At 44.0% G+C, this 12,729-nt stretch overlaps 1 long non-coding RNA gene and 1 pseudogene across 3 annotated transcripts; one reads left to right on the top strand and one right to left on the bottom strand.

Annotated features, from left to right (window-relative positions):
• Positions 1-6,119: 6,119 nt before the first annotated feature.
• LOC112073061 (regulator of cell cycle RGCC-like) overlaps positions 6,120-12,729 on the top strand; it is an 11,232-nt pseudogene continuing 4,622 nt past the window's right edge.
• LOC139025008 (uncharacterized) lies at positions 7,812-10,108 on the bottom strand. Of its 3 annotated transcripts, none has more exons than XR_011476430.1 (5): positions 9,974-10,108; positions 9,751-9,839; positions 9,580-9,720; positions 7,875-7,960; positions 7,812-7,844 (listed from the first exon to the last, which is right to left on the bottom strand). It is a non-coding gene; the product is annotated as an uncharacterized lncRNA (long non-coding RNA). The 3 variants fall into 3 exon arrangements; XR_011476429.1 differs by having other exon boundaries at positions 9,751-9,802; XR_011476431.1 differs by lacking the exon at positions 7,875-7,960 and having other exon boundaries at positions 7,812-7,853; positions 9,575-9,720; positions 9,751-9,802.

The following is a 12,729-nucleotide window of genomic DNA, read 5'->3' as shown; positions in this document are numbered from 1 at the left end:
CAGTGTGTGGCCGTGGCGTGTCAGCGGTTACCTGCTGGGTGTCAACGAWCGGCGAAAATTTAACATGTAGAATCGACAGGAAATTAACGTGAAATTGACGGCCAATATTCGGTGGTCAAAGGCAATAGGATGGCCACCCGCTGTTTTTAAATACACTCGTCCGTCCGTTGCTCTGCTGTGTTTTCCCTCTTTGGGTGGATTATCACATACAGCAGGACTCAACATTAACACTTGTCCGGGGGCAAGTAAAACTAATTGTCGGACAAGSAGATTATAGATTTCATTGTGAGACAAAATCAGGCAAAAATCACAATATCAAACTATTAGGCTACTCCAATTAGAATGACATTAGCGTGTCCTTTGGATAAGATGCATCTGTCTTCCCAATCTCTGCAGAGAGCATCGCAGTAGACTTATTCTAGGCTTGCATTGCCGGGCACGATGCCGTCTATCAATCAGATACGTTTTTGAGATCAAAAGCAAGCCCGCATGTGCACATTTGTTGATATTCATTGCTAGTTAGTGAGTTTTTTGCCCAATTATATTTTTGGTCATTCAATACTGGCTATGTAACGTACTTCTGACAACGTAATTTTTTTTATTTATTTGAATAGGCTAATTGACAAGTAACTGCTATGCTGTCAAGATCTGAAAATGTAATATTTTAGCCTTACAAATAGATAAAAATGTCTTAGTTAGCTACCTTTCTTTGAAGTCGCCCACTTTAGCCATTTCATTCCTGGTTCATTGAATGAGGGAAAGTATTTGGTTCAAATTGTAATATTGGGGGCTCACAGTACCAGTCAAAAGTTTGGACACACCTACTCATTCAAGGGTTTTTCTTTATTGTACTATTTTATACATTGCAGAATAATAGTGAAGACATCAAAACTATGAAATAACACATATTGAGTCATGTAGGACCATGACAGTGAGTTCAGTTTACTTGAGTGACCTGGTCAGTCCCRAGACCTCAACCCAATAGASCATCTATGGGATGAGATGGAACATGCTGTTCACAGCATGAATACACCACCGTCCAATCTGCAGCAACTGCTTGATGCCATGAAACGTTTCAGGCACCTTGTAGAATGCCCCGAATAATTCATGCTATTATGGAGGCAAAGYGGGATTCGACCCGGTACTAAAGAACTCAAGGACACCAGGATTGTACAATCTTTGCCAGTTATTCTTTTAATGATTCTTCAAGCTTTGTCAATAATTTTTTTTATCATTGTATACAGCTATTTGTATGTCGTGCCATAGATTTTCAAATTGATTTAAGTTAAAGCTGTAACTAGGCACTCAGGAACATTCAATGTCGTCTTGGCAAGCAACTCCAGTGTATATTTGGCCTTGTGTTTAAGGTATTGTCCTGCTGAAAGGTGAATTTTTATCCCAGTGTCTGTTGGAAAGCAAACTATAGCAGGATTTCCTCCAGGATTTTGCCTGTGCTTAGCTCTATTCTGTTTAATTATTATTTTTTATTTTTTTAACTCCCTAGTCCTTCCCGATGACAAGCATACCCATAGTATGATGCAGCCACCACCGTGCTTGAATATATGAAGAGTGGTACTCAGTGATGTGTTGTGTTGGATTTGCCCCAAACATAATGCTTTGTATTCAGGACATAAAGTTAATTCATTTGCCACATTTGTTGCAGTATTACTTTAGTGCCTTGTTGCAAACAAGATGCATGTTTTATGTTTTGGAATATGTTTATTCTGTACAGGCTTCCTTCTTTTCACTCTGTCAATTAAGCTAGCATTGTGAAGTAACTACAATGCTGTTGATCCATCCTCAGTTTTCTACTATCACAGCCATTAAACTCTGTAACTGTTTAAAAGTCACCATTGGCCTCATGGTGAAATCCCTGAGCAATTTCCTTCTTCTCCGGCAACTGAGTTAGGAAGGACGCCTGTATCTTTGTAGTGACTGGGTGTATTGATACACCATCCAAACTGTACTTAATAACTTCACAATGCTGAAAGAGATATTGAAATTCACTGCTAGACTGAGGGACCTTACACATAATTGTATGTGTTGGGGTACAGAGATGAAGTAGTCATTAAAAAATCATGCTAAACACTGTTAATACACCCAGAGTGAGTCCATGCTACATATTATGTGACTTGTTAAGCACATTTTTTACTCCTGAAGTTCTTTATGCTTGTCATAACAAAGGGGCTGAACACTTATTGACTCAAGACATGTCAGCTTTTCATTTTTAATTAATTTGTTTAAATGTCTGAAAACATTACTCCACATTGACATTATGGGGTATTGTGGGCCAGTAGTGTAGGCCAGTGACACAAAATCTCAATTTAATCTATTTTAAATTCAGGATTATTCAGTATATAGCCTCGTTATTGTTATTTTCTTGTGTACTTAAAAAAAAAAATTGAGTTTATTTTGTAAATATTTTATTAACTCTATTTTCTTAAAACCTCATTGTTGGTTAAGGGCTTGTAAGTAAGCATTTCATTGTAAGGGCTACATCTGTTGTGTTCGGCGCATGTGACAAATACAATTTGATTTGATATAAAATAATGCAAAGTTGGCTAGTAGCTAGCAACAGGGCGACCGCGTCTGTCGGCACCATCTTGGCTGAGACAGGAGAGTTTTTGCTAAATGAGACAGCATCCTGATTTGAGCTTGGCACACTACGTGCCGTAACCAGCAGAAAGAAAACCTTTCTATCTGCAATAAAACATCTATTTATCTTTAAAATCCTTTGCTGTGTTTGAGAGACTGTTTACATTGCAGACAGTTCAAAGGTCATCACAGGCTGTTCACRAAGAAAGTGAAAGTGTGCAAGCTCTTATTTGAGAGCTTTGAAGCGAGGGTACTGAAAAAGTAGTGAGCACTTTCAAAACCATGGGCAAACTYTGTCTTTTTGTTAGTTGTTTCATTTTACACCATGGTAAACGCAGGTAAGATTGACATTTTATTCTCTGGTGTATATCAGATTTAATTATAAATCTGCTACTAGGATCAATATTCATAACATAAATAACAGCACCCTATAGGAAGGGAAACGACAGCGTCAAATGTCGTTTCCCAAAATGCCAAAACTATCAGCAACATCAAGATAATTAGGACTTTCTTGTAGTACAGCCCATATACAGTAGACTATTGGCTATACTACAGGATTTTCAGACATAACCATTGATAAAAACGTTCCTGGAGAAAGAGAAGAAATGTATAATGCATAAAGTGRYTCCCAGAGTCAGGCTCATACAGAAAGCCATGTCTGGAGCGATCCAGCAGGTGAGCTGTCTGGCGTTTGGTTTCTATCCCCGCCACATCAACCTGACCCTGCTGAGAGACAGTCAGCCAATAGCAGAACAGGCTTTGAGTGGGGGGCAACTGCTGCCCAATGGAGACGGCACGTACCAGCTGAGGAAGAGTCTGGAGGTCAGTACAGAGGAACTGASAGAGAGACACAACTACACCTGCACTGCCTCCCACCTCAGTCTGGACAACAAGCTGGATGTCAGCTGGGTACCTGAGTCTGGAGCAGACAGATCTGTCTATCCTGTCAGCTGTACTGGTAATGGTGTCCATAACTATTCTAATCTGCATTTCCGTTTGCCTAAGGYGGAGAAGCGAGGCTCCCAGACATTGTCACAGCTCTCCAACGCTGTTGATGCCCAAGTGGCCGAGCAAATTAGCCTGTCTTCACATTCTGAGACCTGATATATTTACTGCTGCCGCTCATGCAGTGACTTTCTCAATTCAAACTAATCGACAATATGTACAGTAGCCTAATAAAGAGAAGTCCTTGTTTTTTTATGATACAGTAGTGCATTGACGTTCCAAAAACGTTTACTCTCAATGCTATGACACTGATTTGTATGTGATATGTAAAATAAACTTTCTATTAAAATTCATGATACAAATAGATCATTAGAGTTTAGTTAATTAGCAATGAGCAGAAGGAAATCTTACCTGGAAGCAAAATAAAAATACCAGGAACACCAATCACACCCTGTCTTTCACACCAGAATACCAGGAGCACCAATCAACACCCTGTCTTCACACCAGAATACCGAGGAACACCAATCAACACCCTGTCTTTCACACTAGAATACCAGGAACACCAATCCACACCCTGTCTTTCCACCAGAATACCAGGAAACACAATCACACCCTGTCTTCACAACTAGAATACCAGGAACACCAATCACACCCTGTCTTTCACACCAGAATACCAGGAACACCAACACACCCTGTCTTTCACACTAGAATACCAGGAACACCCATCACACCCTGTCTTTCACCACCAGAATACCAGGAGCACCAATCACACCCTGTCTTTCACACCAGAATACAGGAACACCAATCACACCCTGATTTCACACCAGATATCAGGAACACCAATCACACCCTGTTTTCACACCAGATACCAGGAACACCAATCACACCCTGTCTTTCACACCAGATTACCAGGAACACCAATCACACCCTGTCTTTCACACCAGATACCAGAACACCAATCACACCCTGTCTTTCACACCAGAATATCCAGGAACACCAATCACACCCTGTCTTTCACACCAAATACCAGGAACACCCAATCACACCCTGTCTTTCACACCAGAATACCAGGAACACATCACACCCTGTCTTTCACACCAGATACCAGGAACACCAATCACACCCTGTCTTCACCCAGATACCAGGAACACCAATCACACCCTTCTTCACACCAGAATATCAGGAACACCAATCACACCCTGCTTTCACACCAGAATATCAGGAGCACCAATCACACCCTGTCTTCCACACCAGAATACCAGGAACACCAATTCACCCCTGTCTTTCACACCAGAATACCAAGAACAATCACCACCTGTCTTTCACCCAGAATATCAGGAACACCAATCACACCCTGTCTTTACACCAGAATATCAGGAGCACCAATCACACCCTCTTTCACACCAGATATCAGGAACACCAATCACACCCTGTCTTTCACACCAGAATATCAGGAAAGCACCAATCACACCCTGTCTTTCACACCAGAATACCAGGAACACCAATCACACCCTGTCTTTCACACCAGAATATCCAGGCAACCCAATCACACCCTGTCTTTCAACACCAGAATACCAGCGAACACCAATCACACCCTGTCTTTCACACCAGAATACCAGGAACAAACCAATCACACCCTTTCTTTCACCCAGAATATCAGGACACCAATCACACCCTGTCTTTCACACCAGATACCAGGAACACCAATCACACCCTGTCTTTCACACCAGAAATACCAGAACACAATCACACCCTGTCTTTCACACCAGATACCAGGAACACCAATCACACCCTGTCTTTCACACCAGAATACCAGGAACACCAATCACACCCTGTCTTTCACACCAGATACCATAGGTTAGGAATCAGTCAGAGTTTTAATGGATTGTGTTTCATGATAGTGGCGTACATAAGGGAGCTGCAGGGGCTGCAACTCTACTTCATACCAGAAGGTGTCCCTCCACACTCAAATGAGGATACTACCAGTAGGTTAACTCGATTAGTATGCTGGATGTATGAATGTAATTCTGGTTCCACTTAATTCTGGCATAGACCACAATGGCACATTTGAGGCAGTTGAAATATGCTGTTGAAAATAAAAGATGTAGCGACAAGTCTCACAATTGACTTTATTTTTWAAAAACTTGCCAAATCTAAATATTATTGATATTGATATTGTAGACATTTCAAATAATCAATTMGTAAATACATTGTTTGTTAGCTTCATTTTCACATTAAAATTTGTTTAAACAGTTTGACCAATTCGGTTCAAAACCTGCCCAGTGATAAAAGATGGAAAGCTCAGGGTCAGGGATATAAATTAAACGTAAAGTAAAGTATTACATGTATACTCGACAAGCATTACATGTCTTACTGCTCAGTGACACACAAGTTCTTCACAAACATAGTTTACGGGGGATGATGTCAGCGACCGTAACATCACCATAATCTCCATAGGAATAGAACATGGTCACGGATACCAGTAAAATGCATAGTGCGTTAACTCTCTCTCTCTCTCCCGCCTCCTCCGAGACGCCGCCTCTTCCGTAGGTAGGGAAGAGTTTAAAACCAATCTTGAGACGCGGGACACTTCATAAAAGGGACAGTGCGTCGTTTTCACGGACTAGTAGTGGACAGGAGCAGACGGAGAGCTAGAACGTCTTTATTGGGAATACCCGCGGAGTTTATGTTGAATAGTTTTGAGATTCACAAGACAATAAAAATGAAATCTCCAAAGTTGAAGTCTCAAGGCAAATGTGAGTTGAAGAATGCTGACCATCTAATTTGTTCTTGGGATTTCCACTGGACGATACATAATGCATTGAACACGTACCAGGCATGGGGTCAGTTGAGCGTTTGCAGAAAAGGAMCCTTAAAGTTATGTCAGATAGTGTGGTTGTTATTCAACATCTGTTAGAATTTGAAAATGTGTTTACTACAATGTAACAATGTAACAAAAACATAGACCGTTAGCACGGGATAGGATAAATTAATAGAGAGCAATTTATTTCATTAGGATAACTGGATAATTTAAAATATATATAATTTGAATGGGAATGGTTGTTTTCATCAGTTATTTCAGCTACATTCCTTGAGGAGGAMGATGATCTGTCTGACGTGCTGTGTGAGTTTGATGCGGTGATCGAGGATTTTACGTCCCCGGTGGAGAAAAGACACTTCCGCTARGATGAGCACCTGAAGACAGCGAAGAGACGCAGCAGCGCCAGCGTCAGTGACAGCGGCATCAGCGACTCGGAAAGTAAGTGAACCACACSCACACGCACACACACATATATTGTAGCATTTATTATGGAGTATATCTGGAACAGGGGTTGAACCAACGATCTTTWTTCACACCAATGTGCCATAAAGATCCAGACCTTTTGGCGGTGAAATTACATTCAGCAGTACACTCGTAGAAAAAAAAGTATTATTCAGCAGTCCCCATAGGGCTGTGAAAAGGTTGTACATGGTACCCACATTTGTATTTTTTTATTTAACTAGGCAAGTCAGTTAAGAACAAATTCTTATTGACAATGACAGCCTACCGGGGAACAGTGGGTTAACTTCCTTGTTCAGGGGCAGAACGACTGATTTCTTACCTTGTCAGCTCAGGGATTTGATTCGACACCTGGAACTAAAAGGCTTCTTCAAAGGGTTCTCTTATTGGGGACAGCCGAAGAACCCTTGTAGGTTCTCTAGAGAATACCTTTTTTCTAAGAGTGTAGCATATAGAAAACACTGAAGCAGTGAGAGGCGCTATCAGCAGCCTAGATATGTTCCTGTTAAACAGGGTCCTTGGAGCGTTACAGTTTGCACTGAGACGCACAACTCCTGCTACTTCGTTAAGTGCCAGACAGAGCTGATAGGTGATATCTTGTCATGTGTCCAACGAGTGCTATTCCCGGTCTGCTGAAGAACTATATCAGCCGTACACACACACACACACACACACACACACACACACGCAAGCACACACACACAACACCCCAACACCCAGCGCACACACACACACACCCACACACACACACACACACACACACACACACACACCACACACACACACACACACACACACACACACACTACACCACACACACACACACACACACACACACACACACACACACACACACGCACTAACCCCCTAACTCTAAAACCTCTAACCCTAACTCTTTAGCTTTCTCTAACCCTGGACACTACCCTTCCTAACCCTCTAACTCTAACCCTGGACACTCGCCTTCCTAACCCTCTAACCCTGGACACACACTCCCTTCCCAACCCTCTAACTCTAACCCTGGACACTCCCCTTCCTAACCCTCTAACCCTGCGACACTCCCTTCCCAACCCTCTAACTCTAACCGTGGACACTCCCCTTCCTAACCCTCTAACTCTAACCCTGGACACTCCCTTCCTAACCCTCTAACCCTGGGACACTCCCCTTCCCAACCCTCTAACTCTAACTCAATTTCAATCAATCAATCAATTTTTATTTTATATAGCCCTTCGTACATCAGCTAAATATCTCGAAGTGCTGTACAAGACACCCAGCCTAAAACCCCAAACAGCTAGTAATGCAGGTGTAGAAGCACGGTGGCTAGGAAAAACTCCCTAGAAAGGCCAAAAACCTAGGAAGAAACCTAGAGAGGAACCAGGCTATGAGGGTGGCCAGTCCTCTTCTGCTGTGCCGGGTGGAGATTATAACAAACTATGCAAGATGCTTTTCCAAAAATGTTCATAAGTGACAAGCATGGTCAAATAATAATCATGAATAATTTTCAGTTGGGCTTTTCATAGCCGATCATCAAGAGTTGAAAAACAACAGAGTCTGGGACAGGTAGCGGTTCCATAACCGCAGGCAGAACAGCTGAAACTGGAATAGCAGCAAGGCCAGGCGGACTGGGGACAGGGCAAGGAGTCACACGGGCGGCAGTCCCGACGCATGGTCCTAGGGCCCAGGTCCTCCGAGAGAAAGAAAGAGAGAAGGAGAAAATTAGAGAGAGCCAAGATTTTCAAAATTTGCCATAAATGACAAGCATGGTCAAATAATAATCAGGAATAAATCTCAGTTGGCTTTTCATTAGCCGATCATCTAAAGATGTGAAACAGCAGGTCTGGGACAGGTAGGGGTTCCATAACCGCAGGCAGAACAGTTGAAACTGGAATAGCAGCAAGGCCAGGCGGACTGGGGACAGCAAGGAGTCACCACGGCCGGTAGTCCCGACGTATGGTCCTAGGGCTCAGGTCCATCCGAGAGAAAAGAAAAAGAGCAAGAAGGAGGAAAATTAGAGAAAGCCAAGATTTTCAAAATGTTCATAAATGACAAGCATGGTCAAATAATAATCAGGAAATAAATCTCAGTTGGCTTTTCATAGCCGATTCTAGGAGTTTGAAAAACAGCAGGTCTGGGACAGGTTAGGGGTTCCGTAACCACAGGCAGAACAGTTGAAACTGAATAGCAGCAAGGCCAGGCCGGACTGGGGACAGCAAGGGTGGTCATCATGCCCGGTAGTCCTGACGTATGGTCCTAGGGGCTCAGGTTCTCAGAGAGAAAAGAGAGGAAAGTAAGCATACTTAAATTCAACAGAACCAGAAGATAAGAACAGAAAGGTACTCCGATACCACATGACCACACTAAGACCCCCGACACAACTACTGCGCCGCGCATAAATACTTGGAGGCTGAGACAGGAGCGGTCAGGGAGACCACTGTGGCCCCATCCGAAGAAACCCCGGACAGGGCCAAATGGGAAGGATATAACCCCAACCCACTTTGCCCAAAGCACAGCCCCCGCACCACTTAGAGGGTAATCCAACCACCAACTTTACAATCCTTGAGACAAGGCCGAGTTATAGCCCCACAAAGTCTTCCACCACAGCACAAAACCAAGGGGGGCCGCCAACCCAGATCAGGAAAGAATCACGTCAGTGAACTCAAGCCCACTCAAAGTGACGCACCCCTCCTAGGGACGGCATGAAAGAGCACAGCAAGCCAGTGACTCAGGCCCCTGTAACTGTGACACTCCCCTTCCGACTTAACTCTCTAACTCTAACCCTGGACACTCCCCTTCCCAACTCTCTAACTCTAACCCTGGACACTCCCTTCCTAACCTCTAACTCTAACCCTGGACACTCCTCTTCCTAACCCTCTAACCTGGACACTCCCCTTCCTAACCCTCAACTCTAACCCTGGAACTCCCCTTTGCCTAACCCTCTAACCCTGGACACTCCCTTTCCTAACTCTCTAACTCTAACCCTGGACACTCCCCTTCCTCAACCCTCTAACTCTAACCATGGACACTCCCCTCCTAACCTCTAACCTAACCCTAGACACTCCCCTTCCAAACCTCTAACTCTAACCTGGACATCCCCTCCTACCCTCTAACCCTAACCTGACACTCCCCTTCAAACTCTCTAACTCTAAACCCTGGAACACTCCCTTCCTAACCCTCTAACCCTAACCCTGGACACTCCCCTTCCAAACTCTCTAACTCTAACCTGGACACTCCCTTCCTAACCCTCTAACCCTGGACACTCCCCTTCCAAACTCTCTAACTTTAACTCGCGACACTCCCTTCCAACCATACTACTCGAACTCCGTTCCAAACCTCTCACTCTAATGGACACTCTCTTCCTAACCCTTTAACCCTACGAGCACTCCTCCTCCAACCTCTAACTCTAACCCTGGACACTACTTACCTAACCCTAACCCCTAACGACACTCCCTTCTCTCATACTCCTTAACCCTGAACCCCTCCGAACTTCGCACCCTTGGAACACCCTCCAAAACTCTCTAACTCTAACCCTGACACTCCTCTTCTACCTAGGACACCCCTTAATAACCTCTGAAGACTGAACCTCCTACACCTAGACTCCGACACTCCCCTTCACGCTAACTCAACCCTGGACACCCCCTTCCTAACCTCGTTCTGCGGCGTGAGTTTTCTAGAACACTACTACCATGAAGTTTCTTTTGCACATCATCCTCGGAAAACTCTAACACTCACATGTGGTTGGGAATATGAAATCGTGTGTCCAGTGGGGAACGGAGCAATTTCTTGTCTGGTGTAACTGTGGAGGCTATCACCATTTGGGTTAGAGGCCCGAGCGTAGCCAGCTGTGGAAGTTGTCGTTAAGACAGATGTACACACACACACACACATACAGAGGATTAATGCACATTGCGTCCTGAGAGATGGCATAATGCTACTTGAGACAATAAAATCTATAGAGGGTATATAGGCTTCCACAGAGACATGAGGCTGGGGGAATTTGGGGGCTGTGGCCAAAATAGTGCAAGCAGCGGCTCAATGTAACCCCCAAGATCTCTGGACTTCGATCAAGTGTGTGTGTGTGTGTGTGTGTGTGTGGTGTGTGTGTGTGTGTGTGTGTGTGTGTGTGTGTGTTGTGTGTGTGTGTGTGTGTGTGTGTGTGTGGTGTGGTGGTGTGTGTGGTGTGTGGTGTGTGTGTGGGTGTGTGTGTGTGTGTGCAGGTCAGGGTAGCGTAAAGACTACATAATAAATATTCTTCAGGATCCAGTGAAACTCTTGTGTGAGGAGAGAAACAGAGAGAGAGAGAGAGAGAGCTAAGAGAAGAATAGAGAGAGTGAGAAAGAGAGAAAGAGCTAGAGAGAGAAAGAGAGAAGAGAGAAACAGAGAAGAGAGAGAAACAGAGAGAGAGAGGGAGAGGAGTGAGCAGAGAGAGAGAGCTTAAGAGAAGAGAAAGAGAGAAACAGAGAAAGAGAGAAGAGAAACCAGAGAGAGAGAGAGGCAAGAGAGAGAGAAGAAGAGAGAGTAGAGAAAGAGAGAGAAGATGCTAGAGAGGAGAAAAGAGAGATAAGAAGGAGGAGAAAAGAAGAGAGAGAGAAGATAAGAAGAAGAAAAGAGAGAAAGAGAGAGCGTGGGAAAGAGATGAGAAAAGAGAGAGAGAGAGAAGCAGAGAGAGAGAGTAGGGTGGGGGAGCGGAGATGAGCACGAGAGAGAGAGAGAGAGAGAGAGAGGGAGAGAGAGAGAGAGAGAGGCTAGAGAGAGAAGAGAGAAATAAAACAGCGAGAGACAGAGCTATGAGAGGAGAAACGAGAGCGAGAGAGAGAAAGAGAGGAGAGGAGAGAAGAGAGAGGAGTTAAGAGCGAGAGAGAGAGAGAAAGATAGCCAAGAGAGAAAGACGAGAACGATGGAGAGATGAGAGGAATGAGTAAGAGAAGAGAGCTAGAGAGAGAAAGAGAGAGAGAGAGTTTAGGGAGACAGACGGGAAGAGAGAGAGAGAGAGAGAAGAGAAGACGAGAGAGCGAGAGAGAGAGGAGACAGAGCCGAGAGTGAGAGTGAGGAGGAGGTTTTTTAAGCTGTTCCTCTAGTATTAGCCATACCATACCATACTCCTAGTTAGGGACCTGTCAAGAGGGTAATACAAGGACTTAAATCACAGACCATTAGACCAGCGACTCAATTCTGAAAGAGTTGAATGACCGCTTCTAGTTACCTTTGATTGAGACAGACCACACAGGGAACGGAAACATTTCTGTTTGAACGATGACCATAGTAAAACACAGCCCCTCCATCTACAGACTCACCCTGACTCAGAACATACAGAACTTCATAGTCAAACTTAAATGAGCTGTTTAGAAGAGGAATGATTTCACTATACAGCCCCTTTCTGTATTTTACTCAAAAGAAACACGATGACTCTTCCTTCGTCCCACCACATTCCGTTTCCCGGATATGAAAACAAACAGTGAAACAGATCTGTCATCTCCTGTGGCTGAAACATCTACTGTTGGAATGAAAGGTTTATTGTTCCCTCCGAAGTCACACAGCCAATGCTTTGAACACAACCAGATACGTCTGAAACAATGTTACCACTGTTGTAGGGAATGCAGGAGAAGAGTTGTAGTGATGCTGGTGTGTGTGTCGTGTGTGTGTGTGTGTGCTATGTGTGTGTGTGTGTGTGCTGTGTGTGTGCGCGTGTGTGTGTGTGTGTGAGTGGCTGTGATGTGTGTAGTGTGTGTGTGGTGTATTGTGTGGTGTTGCTGTGTGTGTTGAGAACCAGAAGCCTTCACAAGAATGGTAGTAAACCAACTCAAATTTCAGAGAAGTGAGGAGATTATTTTCAGTCCTTCACTTATTAAAATACTAATTCTAAGTCTGTCAGACGCAGAAGCAGTTTTCCATAACAGCAGTGATGCAAATAGGTA

This window comes from Salvelinus sp. IW2-2015, unplaced genomic scaffold, assembly GCF_002910315.2.
Source record: "Salvelinus sp. IW2-2015 unplaced genomic scaffold, ASM291031v2 Un_scaffold2135, whole genome shotgun sequence".
NCBI lineage: Eukaryota > Metazoa > Chordata > Actinopteri > Salmoniformes > Salmonidae > Salvelinus > Salvelinus sp. IW2-2015.
The sequence above is the reverse complement of the archived record's forward strand: the minus strand, read 5'-3'. Positions and strand labels throughout refer to the sequence as shown.